The sequence below is a fragment of the Hermetia illucens genome, chromosome 5 (assembly GCF_905115235.1).
Source record: "Hermetia illucens chromosome 5, iHerIll2.2.curated.20191125, whole genome shotgun sequence".
NCBI lineage: Eukaryota > Metazoa > Arthropoda > Insecta > Diptera > Stratiomyidae > Hermetia > Hermetia illucens.
The window spans coordinates 26420913-26441045 of record NC_051853.1 but is presented as its reverse complement, the minus strand read 5'-3'; the positions used below and the strand labels follow the sequence as shown (position 1 = coordinate 26441045).

The 20133-nt window shown below is 43.0% G+C and overlaps 2 protein-coding genes across 2 annotated transcripts in view; both read right to left on the bottom strand.

The window, feature by feature from the left end:
• LOC119658228 (protein artichoke) overlaps positions 1-7670 on the bottom strand; it is a 517332-nt gene extending 509662 nt beyond the window's left edge. The window contains exon 1 of the mRNA XM_038065501.1: positions 6930-7670. The gene's annotated coding sequence lies outside the window, so the exon portion shown is untranslated. The remainder of the gene's footprint in view (positions 1-6929) is intronic.
• The window catches only part of LOC119656992, a 155426-nt gene that overhangs the window by 98943 nt on the left and 36350 nt on the right, over positions 1-20133 (bottom strand). The window lies entirely within an intron of this gene.

The window sequence follows — 20133 nt, the reverse complement described above, 5'->3', positions numbered from 1 at the left end:
CTGAAAGGTGAAAAGGTTGTGTGGTAGACATTTAGAAGAGAGGTTAATATGTACATATATAAATGAGTATTTGAAAGTACTTAGGGTTTTGGAAAGGAGATAATGGAGAGCTAAATGATGATAGATAGATAGAAAAGGAAGAATAAGTGCATACAAGCAAGTGGATTTTTTTGTCAGTTTAGTGCGGGGCAAAGATGAAATAAAGAGATCTGATGCTGTGAAACCATGGGTACTACAATCTCTCTGTCCGTCTATATACCTATCTGTCTGCCTGAATCTCTGTCTCTCGATTGGTACAGGCATACATATATGAGAAATCATAAATGCTCGTCAAAAGAAGATATGATCACCAACGTCTTCTGACTAAAATTTGACTCTAGTCATTATAAATGCTTTCGCGTTCTACCAAGATATAACAGTACAGGAACGTAATGGAATAAAATTAGTTATCGTTTATAAGGGTATGTTCCATTATGTCTTATTTTTACCAATTGTTCGGCACTAGTTCTAACCACGTGCGCTTATTTATGCTCCTGCATTCCCCATTCATGTTTCGCACCCTTACAAGCAATTTCACTAATATCCCATTCCTTTTATCCATTCTGGAGGTTCTTACGATTTCCTGTTCTGAGATGGAAAGAAAAGAAGTCATGCCATTATATTTTTTTCGTCCTCAAAGTTGACTGTATGCAAGTTGTTAGACATAATGTTATGTTCGCCTTTCATGGCTGCATAAATGTTTATGGGGGAAGACATTATGATTCGAGTAGAAAGTTTTACTATTATGTTCATTCCAGACGGTAATGACAATGACTATGTTCTTTTGCCTCTTCCTCGCCGGAGCCATTCTAAGTACATCGCGAATAAAATCACACACTTGTTACCGCAGTTATGTGTTCCTCTATGTGTGAAGGTTTGATTGTAACACGCAACAATAATGTCGGGAGTGGATTAAACTCAAGTGTTTTAGTTAGCGTTGGCAGAGGGTAATTCTTATTTCAGCGTTATGTGTCGAAAGGACGTAAAACATTCAGGAAAAGTCATAGTGGGAATCTTGGAGGAGACAATTACCCGCAAGGTCACAGTCATTGACAAAGTCTGCTCGGGTAGTTGGGATAATCTTACACAATAGAAGAAACATGGTCTTCCACGAAAGAAGGGATAATCTGAAAAACACGGTGCCACAAATGCCAAGAATCTTCTAATTAGGGGTCTTTAATTGAAAATTTTGTATCAAAATAATTGACGAAAATTGCTGACCAGTTCGCATGCCAACTACCTCTTTCGGGTGTCTTCTACCGTGAAAAAAGGGTTCTATCTTAAAAATTGAGTTACAAAAAGTGGTTTAATTTTACATAACTAGCGGAAACGGAGACAAACAATATGGGTAAAAAGGAATTTCGAAGTCGTATTATATTAGAAAACGTCCGATCTTAGACCCACCGTGTACAATTAATTCGAATATATGCGGCGCTTACAGAAAAACATCCCCTGATAAATCAATTGGAATCAGTTCAACTTCAAACGTACCTCCGAACCTTTTCCATAAAGAACATACCGTTTACATCTAACAGCGTCCCATTACCACCTATTTCCAACAAGTCAGCAGACCAGATTTTCTCTCAGTGGCGAGCGATGGAAAAACTGTCGGAATATGGCCATCAGTTACACCGTCTTTTCATCAACTTCACATGCTAGCATAGCCAGGGTAAAACTATACACGGCCACGAGAGAATTTGATATACCGACGAAATTGGTAAGACTGACTAGGTGACCCTGACCAATGTGCGAAGTATTCCGTTCACCAGCGGGGTCGGCTCGTCGTGATCGGTTCCGCCATTTGGCTCCATCGAATGCCTGATCTGGATGCAATCTCGATGCTTTTAAATTCCCATCCAGCGTATCAAGCCACCATTGTTTCAGCCTGCCTTTTGGTTGTTCACCATCGACTTCGATGTTCAGACCAATCTTGGCAAGTGAATTGTCGTTAGCACGAATTACGTGACCGTACCTCAAAGAAGCCTCTCTGGTCCTGGAAAAAGTGAGCCCCAATGGAAATTTTAATGCGAGAGGAACCATCCTATTCAAATTCACCCAGCTACTGATCTATATAATTAATAATATGCGTTAGCGCAAGAATCCATATTGGATCAGGGCCTTGAAGTGTGTTAGAGCACTTCATTCAAGACCGTAACGACACACTACAATATACTGTAGGAGGCAATGTGGTCAGCATTACGCTCGCCCAACATTATTATCCTGATTTGACGCAGGCACTCATTCATAGTTGAGTCACCCGGTATCCGACATCTAGTCACGATAACAAATCCCTCTGCCACCAATGAGATTTAAACCGCGACCTTCCGCAACGACAGCCCAGCGCTCTAATCACTTGGGCCATCTGGACACAGAGCTACTGGCCTATGCTGATGACATTGACATTATGGGAAAAACAACCTGAAATGTACAGTCTACTTTCATCCAGATTGAACAAGCGGCGTGGGATCTTGGATGGCACATTAATAAAGGCAAGACGAAGTACATGATGGCAATGTCAGCACCAAAAAACCAACCAACCAGCAACATCAAACCGCACTGGTCAAACGACAATAGTGATAGGAAACTACAATTTTGAGATCGTTAATACTATCGATCAAAAATCACAACCGATAACAGCTATGACAATGAAATCTGCGCACGGTTGTTGGATGCCAAGAGAGCCTACTTCAGTTTAAAAAAAACTGTTTCGCTCGAAACGTCTTACCTTATGGCCAAAGCTCTTACTGTGAAAGCCAATGATCTTACCAGTCCTTATGTATTTCCCGGAGAACTGGCTTCTTAACAATAAGAATCGCAAACTCTTGGCCGCGTTTGAGAGAAGAATCCTATGAAGAATTGATGGCTCTCTACATGAGAATGGACGATTCCGTAGCTTACATAGCGACGAAATCTATGAGCGATACCATGACCATCAGGTTGTGGATAAAATGCGGCTCAATAGGTTGCGGTGGGCGGGTCGCTTAATCCGTATAGATGAGGATGATCTAGCTCTAAAAGTCTATAAGGACAATATCTATGGTAGAAAAAGAAGATGAGGCAGACCCTGCCTAAGATAGAGCGATGGCGTAGGCCCGGACGCCAAACAGCTTTTGGGCATATCGAATTGGTGGACCTCGGGGCAAAACCGGGATGTCTGGAGTTCCTTATTAAGACATGCCTAGACCGGATACCGGTTGTTGTGCCGTTGATGGTGATGACGATCTTAAGTCCAACTCCACTTGCCTCTCTTTCCAAATCCAGAGCCATTTAACCAAAATCCACGACTTGGTGGGAAAGCAAACAGACATCAGGGGTGGTCGAGGGGAACATAGAATAAATAAACCCTAACGAAATTTATTTTTAGCAGTACGAACGGACCATTTACTGAAAACTGCTCTCTACCTAAATCTCTACCAATATTTTGGACATTAGCATTTATCAGACCTTATCTGGTAAAGATGTAATGTCTGCATAGCTAAAAGGATGAAACAACTTTGAAGATCAATTTCCTTTATTGTGTCAAAAGAAGTTACCGTATTTCGGGAGCCAACTATTCCCTTCTGTTCTTTTCATTGGTGTGCTACCTTCTTATACCATCAGGAACGAACTACACTTTTCTACCTCGTTTGTTAGTGGTCTTTCTTCTGAAGGAGTAATTAGTTTTCTCTTTTCTTGAGAGGGCAGCCCATTAATGCCGGATATAGTTGGCTCTTCACTTCAATACCACTGGGTAACAGTCTTCATATTATTACTTTTTCCTATTTTCTTAATTTGAATGAAATTTTGCTTCATTTTTTATACCATCAAGCTTAAGCTGTGGAAGTGATAAGCCTACAGCAGTAGGATCGCAAAAAGACAAACACAAACATCCATGACGAACCGAGGTTCTAACTCGACGTCACGAGGTTAATAGGCTGATGTTCAACCAACTAAGCCATCAGACCGTTTGGAATTATTGAGCTTAAGCCATTTTCCGCACTGTTATTATATAATATATAGGGTTGAAGAAATGCCGTATTTTGTCAATAGATGGCGACACATAAACATATCCTGTGTTGTAATTATTGCATCGGGTCATACAATACGGCGATTTGAAGACGACAATCTGAGCTACAAGTGTCTCGTTGACAGTGCTATGATCGTACGTTTCAGCCTCAAATTATAGCCCGCCAAAGATGGAATCCACCAAGCAAGAAATTCGTCATATTTTACGATTTTACTGTCTGAGAGGTAAAAATGCAACGCAGGCGTTTGTGAAGTTTATGGTCCCGATATTGTAACGATTCGCACAGCACAGCGTTGGTTCGATCGATTTCGTTTTGGTGTAGTGGATGTCGAAATTCACCCCGTACTGGTAGGCCAATCGTCGTAGAAACCGCATTCGCTCGATTGGACAGGAACTGGGCATAGACCATAAAACCGTTTGGAACCATTTGCAGAAGATTGGATTCCAAAAAAACCTTGACCGAATCAACGCCAAGGATGCATTGCTGGAACGGAATGAATTCGACTCATTTTTGAAGCGGGTCGTGACTGGTGATGAAAAGTGGATCACGTACAACAACCTCAGGCGAAAAAGATTTTGGTCGAAGCACGGCGAGCCGGCCCAAACCATCGCCAAGCCCAGATTGACGGCCAGGAAAGTTTTGCTGTGTGTTTGGTGGGATTGGAAGGGAGTCATCCACTACGAGCTGCTGAACTATGACCAGACCCTCAATTCAGTCCTCTACTATGAGCAACTCGACCGTTTGAAGCAGGCGAGTAACCAAAAGCGGTGAGAATTGGTCAATAGCAACGGTGTTGTGTTCCACCAGGACAACGCTCGACCTTACACACCTTTGATGGCCCGGCAGAAGCTACAAGAGCTCGGATGGCATGTTCTTTTAGAAGTTAAGAAAAACGATGTTCACTGGTTCCAACACTTCATTTATTTCATTAAAAACAATGGACCTGACAACTTCAACAAAGGATGAATTTCATAGAAACTTTTTATAAGAATCCTCATGTCCCTTTCGGTATTCACCTTTTTTCCTCAAAAAATATGACATTTCCGTCACCTACTCCGCTCTTCACTCCTGTAGCGAGTTCTGAACTGAGTGGAGAGCGCCGGTGACGTCATCTGTCCACTGGTATTCGCAACATTCGAAATAAATTTCGAATGCCGTGAATCCTGCCGCGCCGCATTCTATCACACCTACCGTATAGTCTGGACCTGGCACCAAGTGATTACCATTTCTTCCGGTCTATGCAAAACGCTCTTAGTGCTACTAAGTTGGCCTCAAAAGAGGCTTGCGAGAAGTGGCTCTCTGAGTTTTTTGCAAATAAGGAGGGGGGTTTTAAAAGAAGGAATAATGAAGTTGCCTTCTAAATGGCAACAAGTTTGCGAACAAAACGGCGCATATTTGACTTAAATCGGATAGTTCTAAGTGTGTTAAATAAAGCGTCAAATTTCCATCACAAATAGGACATTTCTTTTTCCCCAACCCAATATTAAAGAGGATTTAATGTTCTCATAAAACTAGTAAAGGAGAAGCACAGCCGGTTACAGCATAATGGAGACGTCAATTATATTGAAAATAAAGGCATGAATAGCAGGGATAGGTCAATGTCCAAGGGGATTTAAAGTGCTTGGAAACATATGAATCTGGAAAAGAAAGTACTTCTATATCTACACTTTTCAACTTCGTGTTTCAGTTAACCATCAGCATCTATTTCACGCTCAAATCAAAGCCAAGCAACAAAATTCTGGAACAAATGGGATCATTTTGAGATAAATTTCATTTGAAAGTTCGAACTTGGAGAAGATTTTGCGTCTTGGGTACTCCAGAACCGAGAACAAGCCAAAAACTCATAGTTGATTGACAACTTCAACGGTTAATTCGAAAAATTCCTCAATTCAGGGATAAGGAACTTTATGCTTGATCCTTTCTAGGTAACTCTGCAACCCTAGAAATTATCCGTTTTCACCAAAATGAAGTCATAATTTAGAGAAATTGGAGTCACTCGTCAAAAGTCGACCATATGACCTGAATTTTGAAACAAGCCTTTATGGAATATTTCAAACTTGTAAATCTTAATTTGACTTCAAAGCCGTCAGTATGGTTCAACAACCAAATGGAACCGGAAAATACTCGAGGGTTTTCATGTCATATCTCAGTTAAATTGGAAAATCTTAATGGAAAAGATCCTTTCCGAAATTGTTCCTACGAAACTTTAGAACCACAGAAACCTTTCGGTTGATTTAAAGGATTCGAAGAAATATTCACGTGATTTTTACCCCTTCTCTCTCCCAAAATGCCCATGCTTCCATCAATAAACTTTATTCTAACAGGAAAGCTTTATTCATTAGGAAGATGTGCCAATCACAACGCATGAAAAATAGTCACGTTCCGAAAACGAAATTGTAAATTTCAGACCGGTGATAACAAATATCTTAAGGGGAATAAGTAACTAAGTAATAGCTTGAGTATCCTCTAGAGATTTGGGCACAAATCTTGGCTTTTAAATTTTCCTGATCATCTTAAGATGTCAAATCCAACAGCCTATAATTAATTCCTTTAAAGAAAGTCATATTGGCTTAATGAATAGATGGAAACGGCTCTACCACAATAAGGATGCTTATCACATAATGATAAGTGAAATTAACGTCAACACCCGCCTTAGCTTCCACCAACTCCACGACATTTTGTCTTTAATGGAAGCCTCTTAATGAGGTCCTAGTCACGTAGGATAATAAGCAATAGCCAATATTGCATTAGGTTAATCCTTGTGAATGGACCTTATAAAATCCATTTCCGTTCCACTATAATCACATGGAGCGCAACCAGCACACTCTATTTACCGCAAATCAGTTCAAAGTGAAATAAATTTAGATTTAATTTGAAGCCTACCTTCACTGTATCTGCCTCCACTTAATCCCTACCAGATCCCGTCATGTAATTTTCTCGGCTAATTTTCACCACGAACCACTACAAATTCAATTACTCCCACCAATGAATAAGGAATATAATTACACCATCAAACACTCTATTAAATTTAATTAATCACAACCATTTACACATTCTGGCATGAACACTGCACATAAACAAATAATTACGGCTTCATTAAAACTAGCGATAATCACCACCTGACCGACTGTTTCGTTAATAATTACTTCACCACGAGCCTCGTGTTTTCTGTGGAAGTGAGTCTGCAGGACATCATCGCGAGGACACCAAAATGTATCAAATATCCACTATTGGGCTCTGGCCGTATTCGTTTGATCATCAATCTTCTTTATAAAGTGAACAGATTAAAGGAATGGATGCTTCTTGGAGGAACTGGAGATGTAAACACGAGAGACTTTGGTCTGATACCCACTACTTCGAAGCAGCCCCGACCAGGAGCACCTTAAACAATAAAATTGTTGCGCCTGATCACCTCGAAAATGACAAAATTTAAATCTTCTTGGTCATAACGCAACGAAGAATTCAATTCACATATCTCATATCACTGTCAAAGTACGAAGCCTAAAAGATTTTCAACCGAATCTGACGTCATTATCATAATTGAATCCTTTCTGACTGCGAACGTTCTAACCGAGAGCGTAGGAGGATTCGCACGTAAAAGATGCCGCTTCGCATCCGACAACGACAAAGCAAGACTGAAAAATTTCTACAGCCGCTTTCAGTATTTGATACACGCCCGATACTTAGCATCCAGCATCCGAATTGGGAAGATGTAGGTTAGTACGCGCCGTTGCATGAGGCCGGAGCAGACAGGGTGGCTGGACGCTGCTGGATCATCATCCCAAATTCCCCAGAACGGCGAATGGAGTGAACTTTCGGAATTCATCGCAGCCTCCCAAGAATCTCCGCAGATTTTCTGTGGAGCATGCCTAGCTGAAGATGGTGCTTGTTAGCAATTTGTTGAAAGTTGGGATTGCGAGCGAAGTCAGACGGCCTTGGATGAGGCCGCCACTGGGTGAATTGCTGAGTGCATTTGGATACGTTTACCCCAAATACCAGTTGAAGGAACTTCCCCATCTGGCGCAGGCTCTGCACTGATGGAGGGACTGTCCTAAGTGAAGTTCTTTAATGTTGTGCATTTTATGCTGCAGATATGATGGGAAGTGTAATGTCCACGATTATCTGCAGCTTTAAGTTTGAATATTGATTGCGATGCTTTAATCGTGGAATGAGCGCAATTAGACAAAGTTTGCATAACTGACCATCTATGGGTAGAATGTATTCTTATGCAAGTGCAGAGGAATTAATATTTACAGAGATTCACTGAAAAAGTTCGTATATGGCTATTTTTACATTGTGACTTTTTTCGGGAGTGACCCGACAAATGTATCTACATAATTACGAGATGGTAAGGGTTTCTATTTTTATACAAAAATGGCGTTTGTGAGGTTTTGTGATTATTAGAATTCAGTCGATTACTTTCTGTCCCTCTATCTGTCTATCTTTTTTTGGGGAGGTAGAAACCTTCAAAAGATACTGGTCTGAACACACCAGTGTGTAGGATTTTTACTCACTAAAACCAACCGGGACTTCCTCCCTGCCCCGCGGAACCACCAGAAGGTATTAACATACATCGCGGGGCGGAGTCGGCTCACTCTAGTTTGGTCACCTTTCTTCTATACGCGACGTACGTGACCACACTTTTCTCCACTCCTCTGCCTTTAGCAGTTTGTTCTGGATCACGTGCTACCATTTTCCGCACCACATTTTCTGGTACCAGTACCTCTCCTAGAGTGTCCTCTAGACTCCTCCTTTCTTTCACAAATCTCAGACAATGGAAGAATGCATGCTCTGGGTCCTCTGGAACCCCATCGCAATTTGGACAGTTGGGTGAAGTCCTCAGTTTAAAGCTGTGTAGGTATTGGCGGTATCCTTCGTGAGATTACAATTTCACCGTCTCGTCCCTCTAACCACCGCTTAATGGCAGGGATGAGCCTGTGAGTCCACCGACCCTTTTCCGAGCATTCCCACCATTATTACCGTTACAATAAGGGAACGATTTGCTTTGCATGGTATATGTTCGCTATCTCATTTGCCAAGATGTCAATCGGGATCATTCCGGAGATGGCGAATGCTGCATTATCTGAGACAGTCCTGAAAGCAGAGCATACCCCCAGGGCTGCCCTCCTGTAGACTGCATTCAGTTTGCTAGTATTAACTGACATCCGCAACGTCTCCCTGCAAACTGATACCGCATAGGGCATGATTGAGATCACCACCCCGGCTATAAGCAACCTAGAGGTATAACGTAGCCCTCCCACGTTCGGGATCATCTTTCCAGGGCCATGCTTGCAGTGGATGATTTGTCGCAAACATATTGCACTTGTTGCCTATAACTGAGCTTGCTGTCTATTACCACTACCAAGTATTTGATGGTCGGCTTGGAAGTGATGATATGATCATACAGACGCAATTTCTCTTCCGGCGCTTAGTTATGAGGACCGCTTCCGTTCTTTCCTCTGCAAGTGTCAGATCAGAGCTCTCTAGCCAATTTTTAACAACACCGATTGCCTCGCCTGAGTATAACTCACCATCTCATACGGATTAAGTGAGCCGCCAACCGCAACCTATTGAGCCGGATTTTATTCACTACCAGACGGCCGTGGCATCGCTCATAGATTTCGTCGTTATGTAGGCTACGTCCATCATCCATCCTCATGTAGGGGGCCAAAAATTCTTCGGAGGATTCTTCTCTCGAACGCAGCTAAAAGTTCGCAGTTTTCCTGCTAGGAACCCCAGTCTCCGAGAAATACATAAGGACTGGCAAGATTATTGTTTTGTATAGCAAGAGCTTTGACCCTATGGTGGGACGTTTCGAGCGATACAGTTTTTGTAAGCTGAAATATGCTCTGTTGGCTGCCAACAATCGTGCCCGGATTTCATTGTCGTAGCTGTTATCGGTTGTGATTTTCGACCTTAGATAGGAGAAATTATAAACTGTCTCAACGTTGTAGTCTGCTATTATTACTCTTCCCGTTTGACCAATGTGGTTTGATGTTGTCGTTTGGATGGTTTTAGGTGCTGACGTTGCCCCATATACTTTGTTTTGCCTTCATTGATGTGCAGCCCAGGATCTCGCACCAATCGCCTACTCGATCTAGATGAAGGCAGTTTGCATGTCTCGGGTCGTTCTTCCCACAATGTCGATATTGTCAACATAAGCCAGTAGTTTGGTGGACTTACCATCTTTCTACCAAATTTGGTGTCAATCGCTATAACCGTTTCAGAGAAAAATGCGTGTGACGGACAGACAGACAGACAGACAGACAGTAAACCGATTTGAATAAGGTTTTGTGTTTACACAAAACCTTAAAAAGAAGAGATGAGTGGAAATTATAAGGTCAGCTGCCCAGAAGGTGAAAAAGTGTATATTGGTCAGACTAAAAGGGTAGTGACCACAAGATTCGAGGAACACATAAGAGAATACACCAAACGATAAAGCGACGATCCTCGAAACATTAAGTCAATGGTAGCAAGGCACATGGTGGAAGAGGGACATAACGTAATGATAGACAATGTGGAGCGGGTGCGGAAAACACACCTTTTTGATGCAGCGGAAAGCATATGCATCATCAAAGAAGGAAGGCAGATAACCTTAGATCACCATGAAAAAAACTGAGCAACGAGCTTGGTAAAAAATGTATGCAGCAGGTAATAAAAAGTAGTAATAGGTAAAGAGAATAAAAAAATTACAGAATAAGGAAAAAACCTAGTTCTTTTCTTAATCGGTTCATATTATTTCCAAACAATTCACCTTACCTTCAAAATGATGCTCACCGTCCACCTCTGAAAGTTGATTTCTATGTTAGTCGATCCAACATACTGCCGTCTCGCAAGGCGCCCAAGTTCAACTTTCTCAAGGCTGATTTCCAAGCTGTGAATGATTTTCTTAAAGCAATTAACTGGAATGGTGTGTTGGAAAATCTATCAACCAACCCAGCTGTTTTAGTATTTCATGACGTTTTGGAAAACCTTCTTCCCTACTTCGGTCCCCTCTATCAGCCTAGTTTGCACGTGTGGCGCGCCATCTATTTGTTCGCATTCGCAACATTCGAAATAAATTTCGAATCCAGCACTTCAGAGCCTCAAATCCAACCCCAAATACAAATTTCGGGAGTTGCCCATCTTCGGCTCAAACCTCTCTCTCTGCTGCGAAGACTCGGAAAAGGGACCTCGGCCATACATTCCGGCCACCTATCGCAAGGAAGTGTTCCACGCAGTTCACGACTTAGCACATCCCGGCATCAGGACAACAAATCGGCTAGTCATCGAGAAATACTTCTGGCCCTCTATGAATAAGGATGTCAATTCCTGGGCCAGAGAGTGCATCGCATGCCAGAAGTGTAAAGTCTCCAGGCATGTAAGGAAAGAAGTGGGCTCATTCCCCCGCACTGCCAAGCGGTTCCACACAATACACCTCGACATAGTAGGGCCTTTGCGAGACTCGCACGGTTATAGGTATTGTCTCACAATCATCAACAGGTTTACGCGGTGGCCTGAGGCAATACCTCTGAAAGATATTACGGCGCAATCATGAGCCGAAGCCCTCTGTCGAGAGTGGATACCTCGCTTTGGCGTCCCTGCAGTGGTCATCACTGACCAGGGAATGCAATTTGAGTCCACCCTTTTCTCCGAGTTAGGCAAACCCCTTGGTTTTAAACGCCAGCGGACTACTGCATACCACCCGCAATCCAATGGGATGCTAGAACGTTGGCACCGGACGCTGAAAGCCGCCATTATGGCACGCGACGATCCGTCCTGGTCCCAAGTCTTGCCTCTCGTCCTACTTGGCCTACGTACAACCCGCCGAGAGGAATTTGCTGCCAGCCCCGCAGAGCTGGTATACGGGGAGAACCCGAGACTCCCAAGCGATCCGGTCTTCGACAAGAGATCGGGTCTCACAGAGTCGGGGTTGGTGCGTCTGCTGAGAGACAATCTCCGACGCATAAAAGCCACACCACCCACCCGACACTCGTCCACACCTGCCTGTTCGCCCAAGGAACTGGACACGTGCACGCACGTTCTGGTCAGGACGGATGCCGTCCGGAAGCCGTTGCAGCCTCCATATGAGGGCCCGTACCGCGTTCTCGAGCGGGGAGAACATTTCTTCCAGCTCGAGATCGGTGGACACAGGAAGGCGGTCTCTCTGTCCAGGCTGAAACCCGTGTCCGCCCCGAAGCAGCGTCGTGTCCGTTTTGTGGATTGACGGTGAACGAAGTTCCGGGATCAGTCGCCGAAACCCCTAGGTTTCATCTGGGGGCGGAGTGATGTGGCGCGGCAGGATTCGCAGCATTCGAAATTTATTTCGAATGTTGCAGATGCGGACGGATAGATGGCGCGGAACTATCCACTTTGCAGAGCTCGCCACGAGAGTGGAGGACTGGCGAGAAAAGTGTGCCATGAGTTAGGGGCAGAAAAGAAACACATGAAGGAGATAATAATTCTCTTCTGCCTCTCTCTCTCTAACGAGCAAATAGTCACTTCACTTTTTCTTCATTCTTTAAATAAATTAATTAATAAAGTCTAATTGTTAAATCTATCGAGTATTAATTGTAAAAACCTAGTCTATGTTCCGGAGTACCTAAAAATTGTGGTTTGCAAAGAATTGGACTATTAAAGTTAAACACGGATACCCTGCCTTGTTCACTATAGAAGCCTGTTATATTCTTCGTCAGAAACTTAAAGCTCGTATGAGGTTCCAACGTTCCGGTAATGCCGAAGACAGGGCAAAGTTTATAAACGCACGTTCATCTGCGAAAATTCTGATCGAAATGCACATTTCCAATATTTAATTAACAAACTATTCTGGTCACTTATCCGCAATTTACGCTCTTCGCTCACTTCCCCGGTGATAATATAAAATTGGATGATCATACTTCTTATTCCTCTCAACCAGTTTGTGACCTTCTTCGGGATCATGTCTCCTCCATTTTTACTCCTAACCATTCATCTTGTCTCTCTTCCGACATATTTGATTTCTCTTCGGCTAGTACACCCCCCACTCCTCTTCGGAATCCCGCTATTGACGAATTTCTTCTTGAAGACTTCGACGTTAATGAGGATGGCATTCTGAATCTCTTCCGAAAAAAATGTCAACAGAACATCTTCCTTCCTTTTAATAATAATCGTTGCGCAACAATCCATATTGGATCAGGGTCTTGAAGTATGTTAGAGCACTTCATTCAAGACCGTAACGGTACACTACAGGATTGCAGTACTCTGTAGGAGGCAATGTGGTCAGCATTGCGCTCGCCCGAGATTACTACCATGATTTGACTCAGGTACTTATTCACAGCTGAGTCGACTAGTTTCCGACTTTAAATCAGGATTAAAATCCCACTGCCACCAGTGAGATTTGAAGCGCGACCTTCCGTACGACTCTAACCTCCGTACTGATCTAACCACTCAGCTATCCGGACACAAGGTTCAACATGTTACGATTATATTTGTAAAAGTCATTTAATAAAGACGGTAATGTGTTCTAAACGTCAAATATAAGTAGTTCCTTCCCTTTACTATCATCTATACCAAGAGCTTGTTCGAAGGTATTTTCCGAATATGTGGAAGGAAACTCAAATCATTCCTTTTTACCTCAACATCACGGATCACTTTTCCAGGGCCAGGTTAAAGAGGACGCATGATAGGGCATCACCTTGTAGTAGACAGTTGTTGATGTCGAATGGTCTTGAGAGTGATCCTGCTGCTTTTACCTGGCCTCGCACGTTGGTCAGAGTCCCCCTAGACAGCCTTATCAATTCCGTCGGGATACCGAATTCTCTCATGGCCGTGTACAGTTTTACCCTGGCTATGCTATCATAGGTGGCTTTAAAGTCGATGGAGAGATGTTGCAACTGATGTTCATATTCCAACAGTTTTCCATCGCTTGCCGCAGAGAGGAAATCTGATCCGTTGTTGATTTGCCTGGAGTCAAGCCTCTTTGGTATGGGCTAATGATGTACTGGGTGTATGGGGCTATTCGGGCTAGCAAGATAGCGGAGAATATCTTATAGATGGTTCTCAGCAATGTGATAGCTCTATAATTGCTGCACTGTGTGATATATCTCTTTTTATGTATGAGACAGATAATGCCTTGGCTTGGAAGGTTCGTTCTACTGCCTCGTAGAAGGTATTCTTCTCCGACTCTACAGTCTCCTCTGTAGGGGCTTGAACGTTAATGAGGCTTATATTTCTAAATTTGCCTCGCAAGTGCTGAGTGGATAGCCGTTCGCTTATATTTTCAAAGCCGATAACAGCAGGTATAATTTTTTGGCTAACTAAGAAACCTACTCCGAGCACATGGTTTACTGGATGGTCGCTATAATATATGGTGTAGTGACTCTTCTCCAGGAAATCGGTCCCTGTCCAAGGCGTCCCCTGTAACGCTGTTACATCAGCTCTATATTGGAACAGGGTATCGGCTAGCTGCTTGGCAGCTTCATCTCTGTACAGGGAGCGCACGTTCCATGAGAAAATGCGGAAATCGTAAATCCGTTGTCATTGCCAGGTTCGTCGTTGTATTGTCCGTCCAGTCCAAGGCTCCTGTGGTGGCTTCGTAACTTCGGTTTTCCGTCTCTGGTTTTCAGCCCTACCCAACTTCTAACCTTTAGGACTAGTTGGTTTAATTTGCCTCGTTTTTAGGCGCGGGAGACTCACCTTCATCTTTCTCCGTCTGCAGCTTTTCGTTAAGAAAAACCTCCCAACGATCACCACGTGGGGGTGGAGTTTGGTAGTAGAGCTGTCGGTGTTAGTTGAGCAGGCGTTTCCCAGGTTTTATGCTCCCTCGTGGGTACCAATCCACGTTTCTCCTGTCTGTCTTTCCTGTCTTTCTCTCCTTTTACCAGCAGTTTAAGGTGACAATATAAAATTTAACAATCTTTTAGTAAAGTAAATTAACTCCCAGTTTATTACTGAAATGACCTCATCCTTTTGTTTGAACCTCTTCTGTAAATTTCAGAGGATAATCTCAGTACCACTCTGGAACAGAGAATTACGTATGAAATTAAATAGAAATAGGAGGAGGTTGGCTTGTGTTATTAGGCAACTAAACCGATATTTAGTTTCGACCTTCATTCTACTATCTTCCGGTTAATATTGAATAATTGACGGGAGCTTTGCAGACTTAAGATAGTTTACCGATGTATCTAACCCGAGGCATAGCTGTCTATGAACATTTAACTCAAACCTTTCACTGCATCAGTAATCTGATGAGCTTCCGAGGTTTGAAAAGGTGGAACACTGGTTGTTAAATAAATACTCTCTACTTGATACCTATGAGTGTTGCGGAGAAGTCTTACAAGTTTCAAATCAGGACAAAGTTAAATATGCATCCAGTGAACATTAAATCGCCTTGAACCCAACCCATTTATTTAAATGAAATACAGAACAACACAAAATAGCTGGGAGCCATTTGCAGCTCATTGGCTTGATGGCTATGAAATCCCCAACAATGCATTCCGTTGCCTTTATGCCATCATAATAGAAACTGTAGGGCTTGGCTTACTCTTGTAATAAACTTGGTAATGAAGGATATCCTTATTCCTTGCTTGGCTTTCAGACTCACAAAAGACTGATGGATTCATATAAGCTTGAAAATGTAAATATGTGTGCAATCGTAGCCCATCATCCAGTATTAATAGGAATATGAGTTTGTACCTGGCTCAAATCTGAATCACAATGGAGCTCTATGGGATTGGGGAAGTATCTTTATATGAGCGTATGTATCAAGTGTGGGGATGTTTCTTTTGGTGTTCCATTGTTAGGGTTTTCCAACCCCACTAGAAGCCGACATGCTGCCCAACGAGAATGTAACAATGTTTGGAAATGTTTGCGCCGAGGACAACGTAAAATGTTGCAATTCAGGCACTTTTGCGGTCGACCACAATTGTTAGCAGGAATGCCATTGCTTTGTGGATCTTTAATCAAAAGCTTTTGTAGCGTGCACCTTTCAAATATAGAATAATAGAAATTGCTGGATGAGGCCCTTGAATCATGTTTTTACAGAAAGTTTGAGAAAATTTTGGGGAAGACGTTATGAGCATTTGAGAGAAGGGCATTGATTGTATGAAAGGTATTTCAAACAAAGGAGATTTATGCAACCCCCATAGGCACTTCGAGTTCAAAATGTTAACTACAAATAATAGCATTTGAAAACTGCTTGAAATATCCTGTATTGTTTGGAAATCCAGGCTATGGGGTATATTCCCAATATAAGAGAACTAACCACTGAATGTTCAATAGTAAATTTCGGAACCTGCATCAAGTTGATTTTCGAGATCTACGAAAGAAGGCAAAGGGTTTCTGATACAAGAACTCATTGTTGAACCAATTGTCTACAATTACGGGTGTACTTCCCTGTACCATCGATAGCATTTGTTATGGATGCCATCAATCTGTTCGTTTGGAGATAGACCCTTCCAAATCAATAATGGACGAAACCAATTGTACTCTCCGAGGAGTTAGTAGACTTTGAAGGTTTTGAGTCATTCCTAATATAGACTAAGACCTAATTTTGTTAGCTCCTGTCCAACCTTAAGCCATACGATATTTGTATGCAGAGTGTTTTCTTTAGGCTGAAATATGTCAAATCAGCGCTCTTTCAGTTATGGCTGTTTCACATATGGCATAGTCAAGTTGCCAAATTGGGCTAACCACGTAAATGTGTACACAAAGCTTGCTATAAATGCCTGCTCTCTCCTCTATTACAAACAGACAGAAATCTTAAAAATACACTCCTACGGTAGTTTCGGTGAGTGTCTAAGATACAAATCAACTAAAAAGGAACATACGAATTATCTAGGCTTTGTGAGCAAGGGCCGAGTCCTGCTCGAAGCACTGCGGCTTCCAGAGAATAGAAATTCACTCGATGGTTCAAATACACCCTCTAACATGAGTTGCAATGTCTATTTCCGCTGACATTCGTTTTTGCTTGCGAGAGGATTCTGACGAAGACGCCCACGCAGAGCATGCAGGACATTATGCTGGCCTACGCAGCGCGGGCGCCCCTCCCGCGGTCTGTCAACTACATCAGCTGTTTCACAGTATCGAGCTAATGCCCTAAAAACGAATCGTTCGTTTACCGGCAGCTTTTTTAGCAAACTATGAATCTTTTTCTGCGCATTCCCACATTAGTGCAACGTAATAATCGCGATTCTTTTTTCGTAGTTACCGAAGTTCATCGTGTTGTCGTTCACGCGCTACTGACCTTCGGAACCTGAAAGTCTGAAGTGGGTTATGGTTAGGTAATCTCCATGCGCAGTGTTACCAGATTCACCGGCCTAACATTTCTCGCTATACGCATCAACTGACAGAACTTACAGATACCATGACCGGTTAGTTATGGACAAAATCCGGCTCAATAGACTACGGTTACCGGGTCACCTGATCCGTATTGGCAAGAATGATCCAATCTAGAAAATCCATACGAGTAATATCTATAGTACAAAAAAAAAACATGACATACCCTAGCTAAAATGAAGCAATCGCCAGACAGCTATTTGCAACATCAAATTGGTAGGCCTCGTCGTAAAGCCAGAATGTCTAAAGTTCTTTACCAAGGCAAACGTAGACCGGACATCGGTTGGTGCGCCGGTGATGGTGATAAATATTTTTTAGTTAGTGGTCCGACTTTTCCTGGCGCAAGCTAGTTTTTGAAGTGTCTATTCTGTCGTCACAATTACACCATTAACTATGATACACTCGTTCCCTAATTTCGACATCCAACCTACTCCTCTGTCCGATGAACCTCGGTTAATGAAACCTCATATGCATTAAGGGCAGTCGGCAGAGTAATTCAATCTGTAATAAAGCCGCTGGTGATAGTCCATAGTAATAATGAAACAAATTAGGCTTGTTCAATTTAACCGCCAAATTTGGCCTCAAAATTTAGCAGAACCAAATCAATACGCCGATATTTCGCAAAAGGTCAACGTGAACGTGGACTCTTACAAAATGTTTGGTTAGCAATTGATGAATACTAAGTCCGCACCCACTTGATGTCGGACCGGACCAAACGGAGAGCAACTTACTCGCTCTTTTTGGTCCACGGACTCCTCTTTTTGGGCTCACCACCAAAGATTCAAAAATTAAAAGAGGGACCTACTAAAACTACTTCACCTTTCTTCCACTCTCCCCGAGGGCTCGCATGTGGTATTATTATACATAAAGGGGTTGTATCAGAATTTATCCTGTAATCGTATTCACGTTCGCATTCGTCGCTCGTTCCTTCTCCAGGCTGCCTTCTTTCTGCCAAAACTTCTTCTGAAATGCTGACTCAGTCCATATCCCCCTCGATGTCAGTATTTTCTTATATGATACGATAGATATGGATTACCATTTACCCCTTGGTGAGGTATAGCGAGTTACTCGCGATTACCTAAAAGGCGCTTCAGCTCCTCCCATGATTCTCTAAGCCACCCGCATCCCTTCTCCATTGTTCTCGTCGACCATTTTGGAAGAGAGGATTTCAATGCACGCTGTAGCCCTTCCTTATGTGTGGCCTATCCACTGCCACTTCCACCTTCCGATTAAAGTACAAATGAATACGAGGCCTGCACGCCGACCAAGTTCTTGGTTCGTGATAACATCAACATAGCGCACTCCGATAGGGATAGCGAGTTACTCACGATTTCCTAAGACACAGAAAGGACATTAGCACAAAACAATCTAAACTTGATCTTAATGTTAGATAACTGAATTTGCACATTTTGGACAAAGCATCGAAAGCAAACCTATTGCTGTTAATGAGCCGGGCAACATCCAGATCAGTGCCACCAGCGGCATAAATTGTGACTGTGATACTGTTGAAAGCCGTGTTGAAGTTTCTTTCCACCTCTTCAACTGCACGTCATCATGGATAAGACGCCAGTCATTAACGTCTTTCACAGGGCGATCGAAAGATTTGCGTGATGCGGTATATACTTCTGAGATCATTGCTTTCTGCGGCATTTTTCGTTTACGTGACCAACGCAATAGCCAATTCCATTTTGTCACTGTCCGCACTACATCGAACACCTTAGGATTAGCTCGATATTGAAGTTCAAGAATGTCACACCCACGATGGCTCTTAGCGATCAATAGATGCTTCAACCCCTTGCGTTCAGTGATTCGCTTTCATATCATGACAGCCCTTAGGGATGGAACCGACGAACTGTGTAGCACACGATAAAACAGCACCATAAGCAACGCTTATAGATATTTTCAGGCGGATAGGTATCCCAGTGTTGAGCGGCAGCTGGATCGCACAGTGGTCAGTGTTAAGCTTGAGGAGGTCACAGCTCTCCAACCCTGCGAAAAGTGTCGACCCAACACGGGTGCGAACATAAGCGACCATCAGATGATGATCCCCTTTGAGACCGATGTCACGACCTCTCTTGCAACACACGTCCAAGAGACAACTCCTAAATCTACTGCTGCTCCTATGGCGTGGCTCAGCTGACACCCAACTGACCTTAAAGCAGGCTTTGTGTTCGAACAATGTACCATCAATGAGGAGGCGATGTAAGTTGCAGAAATCTTTACAGCCGCGAAGACCCACATGTCCGGGCAATGTGTTATCAAAGTCTACCTTGGCATTCAGATCATCATAATGTTAACTTTCTGCGGAGGAGTACTCTCTAGAATGCTGCCATCTTATTTCGCTTAGGCCTAGAATAGAATATGTGCAGTCGTTGAAATTCCCGTTCGAGTTGGAAAAAACGAGCTTTCTGAGGATTCCCGCAAGCATTGTCGAGGAGCGTGCGTACGTTCTAGGAACCAATCAAAGTCCGTTATCGATAGCCAAAAGTCTTCGGTGTGAGGTTAGACCCTATTCGCAATTTCAAGATAGTTTCACTTTGAGGGAAGTATCATTGACATGGCATAAACCGTAGAAATGCGGCAAGGTCAGAGTCACATGATCTCTGCCAACGCAGATGCGACGAGTCTACGAAGAGTCGGTGACGTATAGGCTCATTCCTAACATTAGGTTGTGGCTTGAACGGGAACATGGGGAGACCAACTGCCACATTATCCAGTTCCTCACCGGACACGGTGGGTGCCACAGGCAGTATCCGCACCGCTTTGGGTTGGATGATTCAGAGCATGTGATGTT